Genomic DNA, 18,563 nt, shown 5'->3' on the forward strand with positions numbered 1-18,563 from the left:
ATATATGTGTGGGTTCTATTTTTTTCTGTTACTTACTATATTACAATACGTCAGTGTGTAAATAAATAATAAAATAATTCATTTTTTTAAATAATTAATCCAAATATATCAAACATGTTATATGCTTGTAAACGTATTTATTTTGCACAATGAATACGATTGATAGTTTTATTAATAGTCTTAATTTGAAAACAAACTGATGGACAAACGTGATTGTTCCGCCCCGCCACCTGTGGAGTCTGCAAACGTCGACGGGACAAACGCAAAAAGAAGAATCGTCCCTCCAATCAGGTGTGTTAAATTTCATGCCACGGTTCTTCCCAACGTGTTCTTTCACCAGGTAAACGTTTTAACCCATTACTGTTAAATGATATTTGGAAAAATATGCCAGTTCAGTAGGTTGCTGATGTGTCATTTATGCACTGCGCATGAAGTCTGTCCTCCAAGATTGCAGACGCTCGGTCAACCGCGCTAGTTCGTGCGGTAGTACTATAAAAATGTAAAACCATCACTTTGTTTCCATTGCGGTGCTCTTGTTGATATTTGGGTGTATGCGTATCGTGATTACGACAACAGTGCAATTTGTTTGTGGAACAAAATGTTAGCGTTGAAATGCGAGACGCTTCGTTCAGCTGCCTGGCCTGTTGCTGCGACACGTTAGCGCGTTCGCCATATTGGATGGGGCAGTCGTTAATAATGCAAGGGAAATGCATTGCATCGCATTTTTACAAAGTTTATGAGGTCAGTGCTTCCCATTCATTAATACACGGTGTTTGACATAGACTACACCCGAAAAAGAAAAACAATTTTTTTACTTTTATTACATTTAAAAGCTTAACCACATAAATTCTCTGAAACATTGCGCCATTTCATAGTCCATCTGATTTTTATAACCAGATCTGTCATCGATTAATCAGTGCTTTGTCAAAAAAAAGCATTTGCGTTTTTACAATTGTATTATATGCATCCAAGGAAAATGTTTTACTTTTGATCACATGAGGTCGCCGTACTGTTGTTCTACTATAATATCGTTGACTTTGCGTGCACGACTCTCCAGGATAAGATGCTTTGAAGATGTCACACAGTGGGGCCTTGCCTGGTGAGTGACGTGGGCATCAGAGGCATGTAGACTTATCTGTCATACTTCATATGGTCGAGAAAAAGTACAGGTACCCCTTAAATTCAGCCGAAAACACACAGAGTTTGCTTCCTACATTGCGGGGATGGCTGTGACCGTGGAAAACGCGTACATCGTGATGGCAATCCTTAAATGAACTATCGCCCAAGATATCACTGTCGTTAGCAGTTTTCATTTTCTCTGGAACCACGCAAAGTGCTAATTTAGATTGAATGAAACAGCAATATCTGCAATGTGTGACACCTGTACCCAAAGATCTTTGCGTGTTGTGTGGCAATATTTCTTTTAAAGTTTTCTCCAGAAACCGAAGTGTTCCTTCAACATATCATTTGTCAACCAAGGTTCCACCGTGCTGTTAATGGCTATCATTAAAGATAGACTAGCAGGCACGCTTATTTGTATTCATTTACATCATGTCTAAATATGAGGGTGGTTATATTTTACACCCAAAATTAAAAGGGAGGAACTGATGAGATTTTCAAAAGGTCGACAGCTCCTACCATCAGACATTTTTTTAAAAAAAATATATTTTCTCTTTAGTTATTCACTATTTTTTTATGCCAAAGAGTTTGAAGCCATGGCATTTCTCTGTTGATAAAGGTCAACGACTCCTGCCTCTCTGCTAATAGAATGTCTATTTGTGGACCAGGTCAATTGCTTTGAATTGAGTGTGGGCAAAATGTATACCGTTGAGTTGATGCCTTCCTTAATTAGTTTAGCTAAACAGGAGACTTTATATCCTTGATTGGTAGTAGTGCAAGAAATAAAATATTTCATTAAAAGTTGTTATTTTACAGGAATAAATATTATACTGCCCCCTAGTGGCCAAGGCACACACGAGAAAAAGTACAACGTCAATAGAACGGATTAATGGCATTTCAATTGGTATAGAATTTGGATGTTTTGAGTTTCCGGGTTGGTTATGGTGCAAATTAACACAGAAATCAAACAACCACTCTACGAGAAAATTCAGTTACCATTCTGTTCGCTGAATGAATTAGACTCGCATAGTGTTGCGGTTATGCCTGCTATAAAGACTAAATGTTACAATTTCAAGTCTATTTGTCATCTTCAGAGTGAGAGCCTATTACAGATACGTGGCCCACACATCCGTCACGCTAACCCCAGTCATCCTCTCGCATTTGACAGGTGAAGGGTGCTCGGGCCTCGGGGGCGGATGGATAGCGGCGTGAAGAGCGATCGAGCGTCACAGAGGCGGCGACAGATAGCGAGCCAACGCGGAGAGATCGGTCTCGATCGGAGTCCATTTGTCATGTCCGAGTGAGTTATACATTTAACACAAAAAAAAATAAATCTTGACTGATTTAGCGGCGTTCCTGGACCTGCTTGCAGATGCCATTTTGTGGTGCTTCATCCCTTTGCTTGAGGATTGTCATAGCGATTAGGGGCGCCAGGCACAAACAAACAAACAGTAATCCACTGTGAACAGTGTGCTAATAACATCGGATGGTGATATTAGTGGAGTAAAAGACTCACATACACGCACGCAGTCAGTCTGCTAATTGCTTTGTGTGCTGAAAAGGCGCCCGAGTGATATTGCCATGCTGCGGGTGTTTGGCCGCCTCGTAACTGCCGTGCAGTGTGGCGGAGACAAGCTCGTATATTAAGATAACCTCCAAACGGAATGGAATTGTATTTCCCCGGCGGTTCAAACCGCACCCGCGCCTGTAAACGCGGTGCAGATGAAATTTGGCCTTAATGAAGCGCGACTTATTGCGCATAGTGCGACCGCAGGACAGCGTGCACCTGGGCCGGGTGCGTGCACTGTTGTCTTATTTATGATCGGGCTAAAAAAAAAATACAGAAATGATATAAAATTAAAAATAAATCTAGTAATAGTAATTATGTGAGAAAAAAAAATTCTGAGGAAAAAAACTCCATATGAGACAAATTAATTTTTTTAATTTTACAACAAAAAGGGCATAGTTTTTCAAGTAAAAAATATTACTAGAAAATGTAATCAATCCTCCAAAAATGCATCCCATGAGTGAATTTTTTTGTATATTTTACAGCGAACCGTCAAAATTTTCTGAAAAAAACAGCCCTTGTTTACTTGTACAGCTTTGTTTTTGTTCAAATGCTTTCCAAATAAAGAGTTGTAGTCATCATCGTATATGGGAAATTATGGTAAAAGGAGACGGAGGACAAATTTGGCAAGGAATAACAAATATTTCTCTGGACAAAGTTGTAGTTTTTTATTAAAAATGCGACGTGAAACATTTTAAAGGAATTAAGTCTATAAACTGTAATGAATGTGACATTTTGCAAAGAAAAAAACTTCACCGTTTAACAGGAATACCGTCAACATTTCCAAGGGAAAAAATATTTAAATATTTAATATAAAAAATATTTCAATATTTTTACAGCCATGCCATTTTGCAATAATTTTTCATTTTATGAGAAAAATGTCATAATACATGATAAAAATGAGTAACTTGATATGTCATAATTTTAAAAGGAAAAAAAAATCTATCTCACAAGAAATGGGAACAAAATCACCAGGAAAATAATCGTTTTCTTTATATTTTATACATGGAGGAAATGAAATCCACCAGTTTACAAGAAGAAAGTCTACTGAACAAAAACAACAAAAAAAAGTCCTCATATTAGAGGAAGAAATTTAGACGCTGCTGGTTTATTAATCTGCAGTTATTTTCCCAGCTCGGAGGTTACGGTGCGTGAACTCTTGATTTATTTGGGCCGAAATAATTTGGCCTCCTCAAGGTTGCGCGTGTTTACGTGTAAACTCCGCCGTCTTGGTCTGTTTATTAAAACGCCGCCTGGCCGGCCTTCCTGTAATGAGTCTCTGTGATGGACTCGCATTGGGACGTTGCTCATTAACAGACGCGGGGAGGCGGGGGTTGAGGAGGGTGGTTGCCAGGTGATGTAAGAAGGTCACGTCTTCAAAAATACATCAATAAATAACTTCATTTTATTTGAAAGGCAACTGCTAAACATTCCAAAACTATTTGCTGCGATTATCACTTGTACTTTTCACGTAAGGAATAAATGTCACGTATTAATGAGTCACCATAACGCACCTGCTTTTAAGTATCATTTTAAAGTATATTATTAGACATGAGCTGATTTTTGTTCGTTCATTTAAATGGTAACATTACATTTTAGGTTACAAACGAGGTCACGTCACGAATTGTATTCTTAACCTGAAGTTTCACTGCATACGTTTATATAAGTATACAAAAAGGACTCTCTGCCCCGGACTTAAGCAGAATTTATCTGCATTGACAATACCCCGAGCTGCTCTTCTAAACATTGCGGTGAATGAAAGCCTCGTTAAGCTCTATGCTCGTCCTCGCCCGATTAATATTCACCCTCTGGACTTTGGGGTAGCGGCTAGCTGAGGCCGCGCTCTCCCTGCAAAAGGGCACAACCATGCCTTATTTATTTAGTCTTTGACCTCGTTGGCCTCATAGAATATTTACTTCATGTTAGGCTGATCCATCAAAAGTCTCTTGCTGTATTGAACAGTTTTGGATGATTCACCATGATTTTGCGAGATTGTGATTTGTTTCGATGTTAGCTGTTTGAGAGTCGGCGTATTTCTTTCTTTATTTTGACGTTCTGCAACGAAAGCAATTGGACCGTCAGCAGACGAGTCATTTCGAGAAGTTGAGTGCATTTTATATAAAATGTATTTGTCTTTCTAAATCTATACTTAGCCTCTTGAAATGTCAGTCATTCTGTAAAACACAGGAAGTGTGTCATTTTTGTTTGTTTAGATTGAATTTTGCAATTTCCTGCGTCTTTCAAAGGCAAATTTCTCAAGATTTTGTCTGTTGGCTCTCAAATTTGAATGACATATTCTATACTAGTTTTTATTTACTACTATTACCCTAAGCAGCGGACTCTTCAACAACTAAATAGTTGTCGAGATTTTGTCTAATAGCCACCTAACTTGCCCTTCACCTAAGTTTGCCGAATTGCGAAGGAATTTAATTTAATTTAATTTCGTCGTAGCTCGTAAGCATAACTTTGACGATTAAGTTCGGTTAATCGTCAGGAAAAAGTTTAGGGACAAATCTTGAGCTTGTGATTTATTTATTTATTTATTTTTTCACTCTGTCACCAAAGCCACTTCAACTTTGCAACAAAACGTTCGGCAGGCTTTCCCGTTAAGAGTTGACAAAAACTTTACAACAATATATGTCTTTGAAACACCACAGTATTTAGAAAATAAAACATGAACAAGGCTTATTCATTTAATTTTTTTCAAGTTCAGCGGGCCGGATTAAAACGTTTAACGGGCCGCATGTGGCCCCCAGGCTGTAGTTTGCTCACGCCTGTAATAGTAGGTGGATGGAACATGGCAGCAAAATTGTGTCTTTCCAGGATCCCAAACGTGACTGCAGCAACGCTCATTATTTCTATCGTGACAGCATGCAGTAAAAAAAAAAAAAAAAAAAAGTCCCATGCCTGAAATTGAGCAGCAAGATGGCCATTTTGGTTTGAAGCCTCCACTTTGGGTGAAACTGACCCTGCCACCAATTTCACCTATCCACTTGAAATTGCACAGACCTCGACTCTGAGAGAACACGCTCAAAAGTCACAGGGACCCATGCCAGAAATTAAACAAGTCGTTGGCCATTTGGCTTAAACTCCCTTGGCAGCAGCCCTTGGAAAATGAAAAGGATTAAAAAAAAAATTATCCTTGACACCAGTTTTGTCGATCGACATGCAATTTAGTAAAATGATTGTACTCTTTGTCGTCTATATCCGTCAATGGCACCGAATGAGTTAATTGACATGCATTGGTGATTTTCGTTTTGGAGGATATGCCAAGAAATAATTAAATCTGCGTCAACGATCCGCAAGTGGACCCGCAGAGAAAACACTCGCCTGAGTTATTGTCGCTGTCGTGTTGGCAACACGGAGCAATTAAGGCCAAACTGTGCTGTAGGTTGCCCTCTATTAGTAAACTGGAGTGTTTTGTTGACTCGTCGGCCTCGACCTTGGCGTGCTTTCTCTCCCTCTCGCACCAAGGTTTCCACACAGCTGCGCCGCTCGGAGTCGTCGCACGTCTTCGCCGAAGCGTCTCGGCATTTACCCCCGGGGAGGTGTCTGACATTGCATTCCTCTCGCCTCTGATAAATCCAATTTCCCCCCCGCTCGCTTTCTGTTCTTAACACCTTCGTTTGCGTCGCATCCATCCGTACAAGCACCTCAATCCCCACCCCCACCCCCACCTCGCGCACCCTCGCACCTCGGAGACAATCTCTCCTTCGCCGTCCTTTCGCCGTCTGTCGGCGACGGCCTTTTCCTTGCGACTGAGCTCCCTCAAGCCTCCTTCATCTTCATCCTGCCGTCTTATTTCTTGCTCTTTGGATGGCAGAGCGGGTCCGACGAGGTGTAATTGGCTTGCACCGCCGCTTTGAATCCGTAGTCTGCTTGTAAATGTAAAGCGAAGCCCGGAGGCTCTTCATTCTCCCCACTTACTCACACGTTTGCATTTGAAACCTTCCTTGTCGTCTATTTTCATCGGAATGTGCGATTGGCGCAACATTGAGTGTGTGGCATCCTACAACTTTGTCCACACCGAGCGAGTGGCTTCAGTGCTCTCCAGGTGGCGTGTCGACTAGATAACGAGCCTTGAGCTAATTGATTGGGGCTTGAATTAGGCTTTAGCTGTCCCTGATTAATCACACTCCGCTACTTGCGCACTTCTCATCTTTGGCCACCACCCTCCTGCCGTTTGGATCACTTGCCCTGATTGGAAATCTTGATGCTGGTATTTGAATGCGTTCAGCATCCATCCAGCCATTTTCTAGATTGTCGGAAGGCTATCCGCAGGTCGCCGGTCTAGTTCCTCTTCAAGCAGTCACTGCGTGGGAACTGAAGTTAAGAAAGTGAAGCATTACACCAATTGTGACCGCTTTTAACATCTTGAGGGAATATCTTTGACAAATTTCTGTACTGTAAATATTCGTAAATAGTTTTTGTATTTATAGTCATTAGTGATGTGTCGAATGGGTTGCCCCCTCAAAAATTCACAATACATGTAGCACTTTTTTTTCAGACAGATAACAGCATGAGGACTCAACTCTTAGGTAGTCACCGATACCAAGAACCGATACCACTGGTAGTTTTGATATAGAACATTTTTATTAAACCAAGAACCAGTAATTTTAAAGTATAAATGGAACTTAAAGACTATATCCCAATATGGCATCAAATTAATGTCAATATTATCTTTTTTTCCATTATTTCATAAAATTCATATTTTGTATAGAACACACAATAAAACTAATTTAAAGTAATAACAGCAACACAAGTTTGTCATTTTGTTCTGAGGCACCGTTTAATTCAACTGGTGTCAGAACGCATAATGACTGAAAAAAGTAATAATGAACCATGAAGAAGTCTGATGTCATGAGGTGTATATAAAGTAAAGAAAAAAACATCAAATAAAAAAATAAAGACTTGATGCTGAGAATACGACTCATGACCACGGTATTTTCCCCCCCCGTCTCCCCTCCTCTTCAATGCCAGTCCATCAAAATAACAGCAAAAATGGTTGAGGGGGTGGTCTGCTGTCATATGGGGTCTGTTGATCCCTTGGGGTCAAACTGACGGTCAGGCATGCCGGCAAAAGTAGAGAAGCTTCAATGTGTGTGATGCCGGCTCACATTTGAGGCGAGGTGGGAGTGGGCCACCAAATCCCTCATTTTGCCACCGTGTGCAGCATCGCAAGCGTGATGTATTAGATGGCTCGCCCTTCAACAAGCTTTGCCCGACCTGTTCTCATCAATGGAATCACGCACACACACACACACACACACAGGTGCACGCCCAAAGGCCACAGTGAGGACAGCCAGTCCCCTCACTTAAGCCAGTGACTTCATGAAATCTCCGTTAGCTGCCAGACGCATCATTCTTTTCCCAACGCCTTCCTCAAAAGTTATCCGGAATTCTCATCACACCTGAGCCCAGCCAGATTGCACATCTTCTTTATTGAGCATATCTCACACACGCACACGCACACCCGCACGCACACCCCTATACACACGCACGCACCTTCATACACAGTGATGAGAAACAAACAAAACAAAATCTATCAAAAGCCCAAAATGACACCATGCTGCTTGTGTTGTGCTTACCTCTTTTGTTCTCCTGCAAACCCAGCCCCCCCCGCCCCCACTCCCTCCGCCCCCTTCTGTTGATTCTCCAATTTCACACCTCGTGAGAATTGCCCTCAACTTTGTCTGATTTTTATTTTTTATTTTCCTCTCTGTTGCTACTGCCAACCCAGGGGTGGGAGGTGGGGGGCCGTGGAGGTCCAGTTATGTCTCCACAGGGGGGTAAATAAAAATATCTCTGCAGCCCTAATTAGTCAACCGTTTCTGTGAACTTTTATGGCTCTTGTTCACCTTTCACCAGGTAAAAATAAAAGCCGAACAAAGTGATTCATTGATGAAAAAGTGATGCAGTAATGTCTACTAAGTTGCCATTTTTGTTCATTCCCACTTGATTTGACACAAACAATGGATATGGCTTGTAAAAAAAAATGTCTAAAGAAATACCTAATGCAACCAGCTTTTTGCATTGACATTAGGATTGTTTTAATTTTTAGCATTCGCTCTTCAAAGCTACAGGCTTCTTAATTGGTCTTGACAGTCGGCAAATCTAGTCTACAGCCATCTACAGGATTTGGGTTGAACTGCAACGACAGGAGCTTTAGTATATATTTATTTTGTTAGTTTGTTTGTTTTGTTCCAGCCCATAAAATAATTTCCATTTGATGTGTCCATGTCCGTGATTACCTTTTTTTTTTAAACCATAATTATTTATGGGCACACAACTTTACTCGATTAATTGGCAAAAGATCTGCAATAAGATTTGATGCATTTCTTTTTTGGGCAGCAGAATCTCCTCCACAGCGCCCCTGCTGGTCGCAACCAAGCAGCACACTCCGTTTTTGCCTCCCAGTTGGTTCAAGTCATAGTGAATCAATTCCATACAATCAGATTGACAATTCTACCCATCTCCACTCAGAATTCAAATTTTTTTTATTAGCTCACTTTTCCTGCCATCTCTCCCTGTCCTTTTTCTGCTGTATGGTGCTTCCATGTTTTTTTTGTTTTTTTTTGGGGGGTGAATGATTGTACCTCACATGTGCCAAGCAACAGGTGACAAAAAAAAAAACGATCGTGCCTAACTTATTGCATAAACGGCAACAAAATTCGCCAATACAAGCCTCTAGTGCTGCATTTATGCGACTTTCGATCATGTCGTCAGTTAGCAATCAAACAGCAAGTTAGTGTTCTCGTTCTCAGATTATTGTTTCTGTCCTTTTAAAAACATTTTTTTATTACAAACAATCTTCTGCCACGCACAATCCTCAACGTGTCGTAAAGCGAGAAAGTAGGTTGAACGCTGGCGGTCGTTGTGGAGTTTGTGCCTTGCCGCTCCGCAGGGAATCCATTCCAGCTGACGACGTGAGGCGCATGATAAACAAGCAGCATTGCAAGTGGTGACGGTGGCGCCAGTCTGCGCTTGATTATAATGAAGGACTTGATGAAAGACACTTGTGATGATGACGTGCGTCCAAAAGAAGAATTCACACTGTGATTTGGAGAACTGGTCATCAGCCACCAATTATGTTTGTCCGTCTGCTTTGGACGTATGAGCTAAACATTACAAAAATAACCGTAGACGATTGCGCTTTATGAGCAAAGGACCCTTAGAAAAGTTTCTACACGTCTAAATCTGAATCTTTAGTTACGAGGGCCGTGTTCCAATTGTTGCGATTTCTTCCAGATCAGGATCAGACTCAAAATCATCTTCATTGGCCTGCGCTGAAGTATGTGCCAACCATAAAAAAAAAAAAAAAAAACATCATGAGGAGGTAAATCACGGCTATAAGTCGCTCCCGAGTCTCATTGAGGGGGGGAAATTCATTTTACAAAAAAATCGAGACTAAATACATTAGAGCATGGACTCGTACCCAAAATCTGTTCCGTAATCATGGATGCAGTCCGAAATATGCACACTGCTTTCGCTCGGACCGTTCAAAGTCATCTATTTGTTGTTTGAATGTGCCGTTTGAAGGGCCTCAAAAAAAGAGTGCTGGCACCCACTGTGTCAACCAGTTGACGCACCGCAGCGAACGAGTTCCAATATGACTAAGTTTCACTTTTTAGTTTTGCCAATGGTGGAATTGTGCTTGGTTATCGTACCTTTTGATGCTGTAAATTCCTTGTTGTGGCGAAAAGAACTCACCTGCCAAGCTAGCGACATACGTTACCATGACAACGACTACTACTGCTGAATAAATTTGATGACGACAATAGAAAATGGATGGATATCTGATCTAATTTAAACCTTCAATGTCTCTGCTTATACTTCAAATTCATTGTGGAAAATAGTAAAGAAGTCATTGTCATTGCCCAATTACTTGTGCATCTCTCTGGGGAAATAATATTTTCCCGGCACTAGTATTAGAGCATCCCCTGTGTGACAAATGCGATATTTTGTGGTTAGAAATCGTCATCTGGCCTTCAAGCCCGAACAATACTGGTCCAGACCGCGTGGGTCTTTGGGGTTGGTCATAAATGAAACATGAGGCTGGACCCCGTGCTATTTACACGTGGAGCGGGCGATTAAGTGCTGAAATCTGCTTTGCGGCTCACGAGAGGCGGATATTAAACTCGAAGAGTTTTGTAAGAAGGTGGCCTTTTCTGGCCTCTCCCGCTCCCTTTTTGCTGTAAATGAGAAAAGCCAGATGAGGAGAAAGTGAAGGAAGGTAAGGCAAAAAAAAGTGCGCCCGTGAAATGTATATTACGAGTGGATGGAAAGCGGGGAGAAATGAAGGATGAAGGACGCTATATTGAGAGGGGACCGGCCGCTCCGTATTCGCTATGCACGTTGGGCCGGTCAAGTGACGCTCAGCTGCCTCGCATGCACGCGTTACAAATTAATTCCACTTTGCTTTAAAGCCAGATCCTCTCAAAATGAAAGAAGGGGGAAAAAAAAAACATTACGAATGAGATTGCGTCGGGCCAATTCTTTCATATGTCAGATCTATTATCCGTTAAGGGTTTATGCTCTGAAAGCTGGAAGACTTTTAATCATCAGCCAAGTCCAAATGGGAGCGGGAGATAATAAAACAACAATATAAGAGCCCAGAACGGCCGGCGTAATATGTTCACCTACGCCGTCCCCCCTTGATGCTAAATGGATCAAGAAGCTGTGTGCTTACGGCTCAAGAACCCTCGTATGAAAATTAAAATCCTTCTGACGGTGCAGCCGTGCACGGCCATATCAAGTCTTAAAGTGGATTTTCCAGAAGCAAGATTTAAACTCAGGACCTCCGTCCCGGCACTGAAGGACTGCGAGGGAGGTGTGCTAACTATTAGTCAACTGTGCCGCCCCGAAAGTGTCACATTATGAACAATATTCCAGTCGTTTGTGTTTACCTCTGTTGTGTGGCGCGTGAAGTCGCAATACATATTTAATTTGCTCTTGTGTTTAGATATTGAAGAAATATGTTCCTTGTTACTCCCGACTGATTGTTTTTTATTTTGGATTCACGACAGGGTCGCATTGTGGTTTATTCAACTACTTATGTTGATTTATGTAGCTATTTATTTATATTTATTTATTTATTTATATTTATTTATTTTTATATATTTTTATTTTTATTTTTTATTTTTTTTTTACTTTTATTTAGTTATTTATTTATGAATGCCGTTTAAGCCCCCCCGATTTAGTCTTCAATAAACCCAACATGAATGTTTATGGAATTTGAAAGGAAGCCAGAGTACCCAGAGAAATAAGAACTTTTAGAACATGCAAATTCCGCAGCCGAAAATTGGAGCGCGAGTCTCCGAATCGTGATGCGGACGCGCTAACACAACTGCTTCACCACGCTGCCCAAAACCGTAACATTTGAAACAATTTTCGTTGTAATGAGGCGTGAACTCGGTGGGATTATCAAACAAGTCGCTCACCTCCCCTGTGGGTGAAAGCACCGTCGCAAACACCGCTGTCATAGTTGCAATGACACACACACACACACACACACACACTTGGGCAGCATCTCCAGCCTCTTGGCTTCGGCGTGTCCTTCCTCCCTCCATCTGTCCGTCACTGCAGACGCACGCGCCATTCCAAGCAGCGGTCGCTTGGCAACATGGCTCAGCCTCCTAAGCATATTTCCCAGTTCGCCGGAGATATACACTTCCAGCCCACTGTTATTTCATTACGGCCGAGAGCGGGCGCATGCGTGGGTTTGAGGTTTGGGTTTCTGTGTTTTTGGTCTCCAGCCACCTCCCCTTTTATTGCTGCCGACCCCCCCTACCCTTTCCTCCTCCCAAGTTGTTTGCCGAGGGAATATTAAAGAGATCACAACCACTGAATGGGACATTAGAACGTGATTAGCGCGGGTTCAAGGCTAGGACATTGCACCAAAAAGCAGATGGCGTTGCTAATTCTGTTTGCGGTGCATAGATGAGATGACCGACGGCGCTTAGAATGGCGTGACCTTGACCTCAGGCTTGGGATCGCTTGCAATGCAATGGTGGCGTCACACCATGTTGGCTGGCCAAAGCTCAAATGTGCTAAACTGCTGCTGGAATCTTGGCGAACATATCGTGACATTTAAATGCTCATCCACCAGAGCAGAAAATTCAAACTCTCAAGCAGTTTTTTTTTTTTTTTTTTTTAAGTAATATTTTATTGTTCCTGATATACATGGTTAAAAAAAAAAATAGTCGAGACAATGCAACACTCAGTCTTTGATCTTATCTCCTTCTTCTCTTGGGTTTGTTCCTTCGTTTGAAAGAAGTGGCACATTGTTAATCCTTTGATGTGTACACTGAGGTCTCGTTATACCTCGGCATCATTATGAAATGGTCTGACTCCAAAATGTGTGCGTCATCTTATGAGGATAAATAATGGCCCAAGTCCAAACTTGCTAACTACTTTTTCCTTCCGGCCTAATGCAGAGAAGAAAAAAAGGACGAGCTGGTAATCATCAAACATAACAAAGCACTTTGTCACCTGAGATTTCTGTTGGTCTTTGGTCAACACTCTCGGACTTGTGCGCCGTCCTCCTCTCGCTATCGTATTTGCAGGACGGCCACTCGTGGGGAGCGATGCAATCGAGGCGATTCTCATACTTTTCCCACTTTTATGCTGAAATCCAGCTAGGGTTAATTTTTCTTTTTTTTTTTTGCGGCGCCTAAGTGGTAACGTTGCCTGATAAAAGGGTGTAACGTTGCTCTTATCTTTATTTTCTACCCTTCCTCATTAGCTGTGGCGCTATTTTATCTCCTCAGACATCCGCCTGATTAAATGTGAACAAATTGCGCACCGATTAGCACGTCAGGAAAGTGTGGCTATGTTGTCAACTCAGTGGGAGCTTAGCGGCGGCGGGAGGAGGGGGGGGGGTGAAAATGACTTTTTTTTTTTTTTTTTTTTTCCAAAGTGAAAATGTGGAAAATGTTATAATACCTTTGTTGCTGTGGATATTTTCTCCCGCTGAAGAGGGCGAGAAAGCGAGGCTTGACTGGATTTGAAGTTTTCGCCTTCCATTGATGCCTGTCAGTAATCGGGGGGAGTATTGTGGATTAATTCGCCTGATTGATTCCTCACATTTGCATATTAATGAGAGCGTTTGCAGCAGGTAGCACACGGAAACGAGCGTCCGAAAAGTTGCATTTTTGGCATATTTATCACTTTGCATGCGCGTGTGCGTGCGTGGCGAGTGGAGGTCAGTGTCTGCTTTTGCATGCATTTACATATTTTTACATGCGAATTTTTGAGCCTCCTTATCAGCGGCTCCCTTTCATTTCTGATTACAGCTTCGACTCGCTGCGGTTTGATTTGACTTGAGCTTAATAGAAACTCTGAGACGGATTAATAGAAATAGTATGAATGACAAATGAAAATGGCTGGAGGCCTTTGGATTTCGATGAAAAAGAGGAAACAAAGTGGAAAAGTTGACCGATTAGCCGACTCAACTCTCCTGTGGGGTTTTGCCGTCTTCGCCCGAGGGTACTGAATAAAATATTCCCAATTAAGACAATATTCTGTAGAGAACAAGGAGCCCCGCATCCACCGACAGCACCTCCAGTTAAGTATGGTTTAAAAATCAATTGAATCTCATACCGAGCCGGAAGAATTAAAGCTTCCCCGGCATCCGCTTTGTCATCGTGAAATGTTTGTTGAGTCACTTTGGACCTAAAAACTTTCGGTTCAATTCCGTGCACAGATCCCTGAAACTTTTTTCTCCTGTAATAAGTCTTGCACACAATTTTGTGATGATTGATGAATCAGGGCTAAAGCGCCATTTTTTTCCCCCCCCAACTTTCCTGAGCTGCTGTTTAAATTTGCCCAAAGTTACCGCTTCAATGTCAGAGATTTGATATTTGAGACTTTTTGTGTGCGATCGGGATATGATGGTAATGTCCACGCAGTTTTATTAATTTGAAAACCGGTGTCAAAATTACGTGCCGATGTCGAGGTGTATTTTGAGTGTTTCAGTTTACTTTCCAAATGACCTTTAAGACGTGCGATGTGTCCGTTGGCTCCCAGAATCATCCGCAAAACACCTCCCACTCCCTCTCGGGTCATGATTGCTGTGATTTCTGACACTTTTCATGGCGGACCGACAGACTCATGTAAAGCAAAGTGGCGTCTCAACATGACAGGGTTGCTGTTTGTTCTCGCCGTGGGCCTCGGCTAAATCACCGCCGCTTTATGGGCCACACGGAGAGAACATTAAGCCCGGCGCTCTTTTTTTTTTTGTAAAGGTTGTCTGCCTCTTAAACTCCGTCAGCCTTTATTGATGTCTCTCTCTGCTCATCTCGTGTGCGGAGATTTGCGACGCGGCCCTGCTTTAAATTCACTTCTTCGACATAAGCTGTTTGTTATGTCAGAGAGGCGCGGGAATGAGGATGTGCAGAGGTGGACTCTGCTGTATCCTGCCACCAAATGACACAGCAGATGAATATGTCAACGTCTCAGATGCCAGAGAGGATCCACTTTTTACGATGTAATTTTTGCAGTTGGTTTAATTGAGTGCAGTATTTTATTTCTGACTTTGTGTTTATTTTTATTTAAATATAGAATGACATTTTTGCATTTATTTTCCTTTTTTTTTTGCATCTCTTAGATGTGGTGTTTTTTTCTTTTTTAGACTTTTTTTTAATATATTCTTATTTATTAATAAGATTATCAATTATCTTCTATAATGTATAGCACATCCGCCTTGCATTTCTGAGTTTGTTGATTTCAGTCTGGGCTCAGGCCTTCTACGTGGCATTTTTGTACCCGTTCTCCAGGTCTGCTGGTTTCCTCCCACTTTTTTGAAAACCTGCATAATACGTTAATTGAAACTGGGTGTAATGATATGTGTTTTGACCGATACCATCCGTTTCGATTCGACACAAAGTGATATGTTTACAATTCTGCATCTCTATCTGTAAAATATAATTGCCAACGTTTTGTAGTGGAGACAGCTCAATGTGGCCAGGCATTGAAGTGTGTGGCCAGCGTGTGATAGAGCAAGCTGTGCCATGACGACAGGCAGGCCTTCGTAAGTCCCATTTTTGTACACTCTCACTTTCCCTCTGTTCCCCAGAGCTCACTGCTAAGTGCTAATTGTAGCACGGCGGGGCGTGTGCGGGGTACATGCTTTTTTAAAAAAAAAAAGAGGATATTAGCCACCGTGCTGGGCTGGCACTGCCGCTCTTGACCTGTCATCTGTGAACTCGGTCTGGCAGGAAGTTGACTCAACATTACACAGCATGAATAAGAAAAACTAAATTTCATGTTAGTCAGAATTGATTAAATAACAATGTAATAATAAAAGCACCCTCCATACACTTTTCGGTGAGAGACATTCTGTCCTTGCGCACTCTTATCTCATGGCTGGGTTCGTCGATGACACCACGTGTTGCTAAGCGCAGTGTGAAAAGGCCTAAAATGTTGCCTTGACTCCAGTCCCACCAATCAGCAAAGATTTAGTGGACATGATCATGAGAAGATTCGCCAAAAAGTCTCAAGGACCCATACATGAAATAGATGTGTGTGCCTTTTGGTTTAAAACGGCCATTTTGGGGAAATTCAAGAGCTCACACTATTTAGCGATACTAAATTCTGAAGTGTTTGTTTCGTCGTGTCATGTAATGTGTAACGGTGACTAAATTTCAAGATCATTTTGATGATTCTTGGAAAGTAAAGACAAACAAAACAAAACCCAATGACACCAATTTCACATATCGGCATGAAATTGGCTGCGCGTGTCTATCATTACTGGAGACGCAAAAGTCTCAAGGTCCCATACCTGAAATTGAACAGGAAGCCATATCAGTTTGACACAGCTCGTACTTTGATGGAGTTGGTCTAAATGTTACACAAGAGGCTGAGGCTAAATGATCATTTTGTATGTGCCACTAGGAAAAAAAAAAAAAGTTCACGTAAATTCACTATTAATAATAAAAGCCACCTGCAAATCGACTTGTAACTTCTTCCACGTCTTTCCCTGACTCAAACCGTCTCCTCAGTGTCCGGAGGCAGAAAGCAGAAGCTATAATAACCCTTTTTCTATATTTCATCTCATTTACTCCGAGCCCCCACCGTAAATCCCTTGTTAAGCTCCTTCCTTGATCCTACAGCCACACTTTTCACCTTCCCAAATCCTTTTCCCTTTTCCCAGAGCTTGACTGGACCTATGGATCTCTGCGGTCACAGTCCTGGGGCGCGAACCCCGACAATTATAGTGTCACCGTAGGAGAGCTCAGACGCCCGGGCAGGCCAGTGCAATGAAGGACTTTTTTTTTTGACTTCTTCAATTCATTCTAAATACGATTTGACAGCACAAAAAAAAGCATAATTTGGGTTTGGTCGACTTCAATCTTCACTCATTCCGTATGCGGTGTCATACAGCCAACTTGTGAACTAGTCGACCAATCGGTTCAACCCCAAGTACTTGTCAGTGTCACTCGTCTGTGTGAAAGCGGTTGACACAGAATGGGGAGACCCCTTGAAATCTTTTCTCATTACCTATCAAGGAGGGCACACTTGACTTGTGAATTTCCCAGCTTGGAAGCATCATCAGAGGTAGAAAGACTATTTTGTAGCACTCGACTTGTAAGAACCAGATTCCCCCTTGTTCTCTGTTATAGGGACTGATGGCAGGGTCAAAAATGACCCGCAAATTTCTTGTCCTTGAAATAGAGGTGAAACCAGCGGTTTGTTCCACACTCTTGTCCCTCATATTTGGGACTCAAAAGGTACTGCTTTCTCCTCCTCTGTTAGCAGATGCTTTTGTCAGAAGTATGCAAGTAACGAATGCCACTGGTAACCCCCGCACAGCTGCCCTCCGTCGCCCCGCCCCCTAACCTCACTTCCACCCATTCAAGCCCTCCTGGACCTTCCTGCGCCTCCATCAGCTCCCAGACACAAAACCTCTTGAGTGTCTTCTCCTCCGTGCTCTGTGGGGGTGCGACAGGGCTGGACCGAGCCGGGTTGAAACTCTCCGTCTTGCAGCCCAGCGGTGCTTCAGGCCTTCTGGATGGAGCAGATGGCAAGAGAGAGACAGGTCTGGTGGAGACGTCCTCTGAATTTGGAACTAGTCCAGACTACCATCAGGCCCGTCAGATGGATTTGGACTGGGCCCTCAAGACGTTGTCTCCGATATATGTTGAGGATGCCAATAGATCAGGGATTGCATGATTATCGATTTGCACAAAACCGAGAGGTATAATACTTGGTTGTCTAATTTGAGAGCGGACAAAGCTCGATGATGCCAAGTCTGTTAACAGCAAGCAACAATTGTTCTGAACACAAAGAGAGAAGTGAATCCTGGGTGTTAAACTTCCTACCTGGGTCCGAGGAGTCCGTCGTTTCCTTTCACACAGGTGTTCTAACACCTCTGAAACCACCTTGATGTAAACCTGGACTCCATGCCGGAATTATTCCGTCAAAGAAAAATGCCGGGTCGTGTGAAAAAGACTTTTGGACAGTCATCGCTGTTTGTTGTACATTATAATACAATAATGACGATCACAAAAAATGTAATCAGAAATTAATTGAGTTTTTATTGGCTATTTGGACAGAATCAGATTCCCCTCATTATTGGTCATAAATCGTCAAAAGTTCTTTCCTTGACGCAAAATCCCCCCTAATTCCTTTTTGATGTGCTGCGTTTATATACACCTTCTATTTTCATCCAGCCAAACAATCTTTGTCTCCAGGGCCCCGAAAGCGGCATAATTACTGCGTGGCTTAGGTTACACTTTTCATGTAATTAGAAAAGTATTGCATCTGTTTCCATAGCAACCGCCCAGGACTCCACGCTCCCACCTATTTTGTATGTGGGTGCTCGTGTACACAAACGCAAAGCCAATCTCGGCGCAAGGCTTAGCTTGATCCTTGTAAG

The 18,563-nt window shown here is 42.3% G+C and overlaps 1 long non-coding RNA gene across 1 annotated transcript in view; it reads left to right on the plus strand.

Moving 5' to 3' along the window:
- The first annotated feature begins 263 nt into the window (after window positions 1-263).
- The window catches only part of LOC148322632 (uncharacterized), a 62,586-nt gene continuing 44,286 nt past the window's right edge, over window positions 264-18,563 (plus strand). Inside the window, exons 1-2 of the long non-coding RNA XR_015846711.1 lie at window positions 264-340; window positions 2,288-2,419. This is a non-coding gene — a long non-coding RNA (uncharacterized LOC148322632). The remainder of the gene's footprint in view (window positions 341-2,287; window positions 2,420-18,563) is intronic.

This window comes from Idiotropiscis lumnitzeri, chromosome 15 (assembly GCF_059441095.1).
Source record: "Idiotropiscis lumnitzeri isolate Australia: NSW breed Sydney's pygmy pipehorse chromosome 15, RoL_Ilum_1.0, whole genome shotgun sequence".
NCBI lineage: Eukaryota > Metazoa > Chordata > Actinopteri > Syngnathiformes > Syngnathidae > Idiotropiscis > Idiotropiscis lumnitzeri.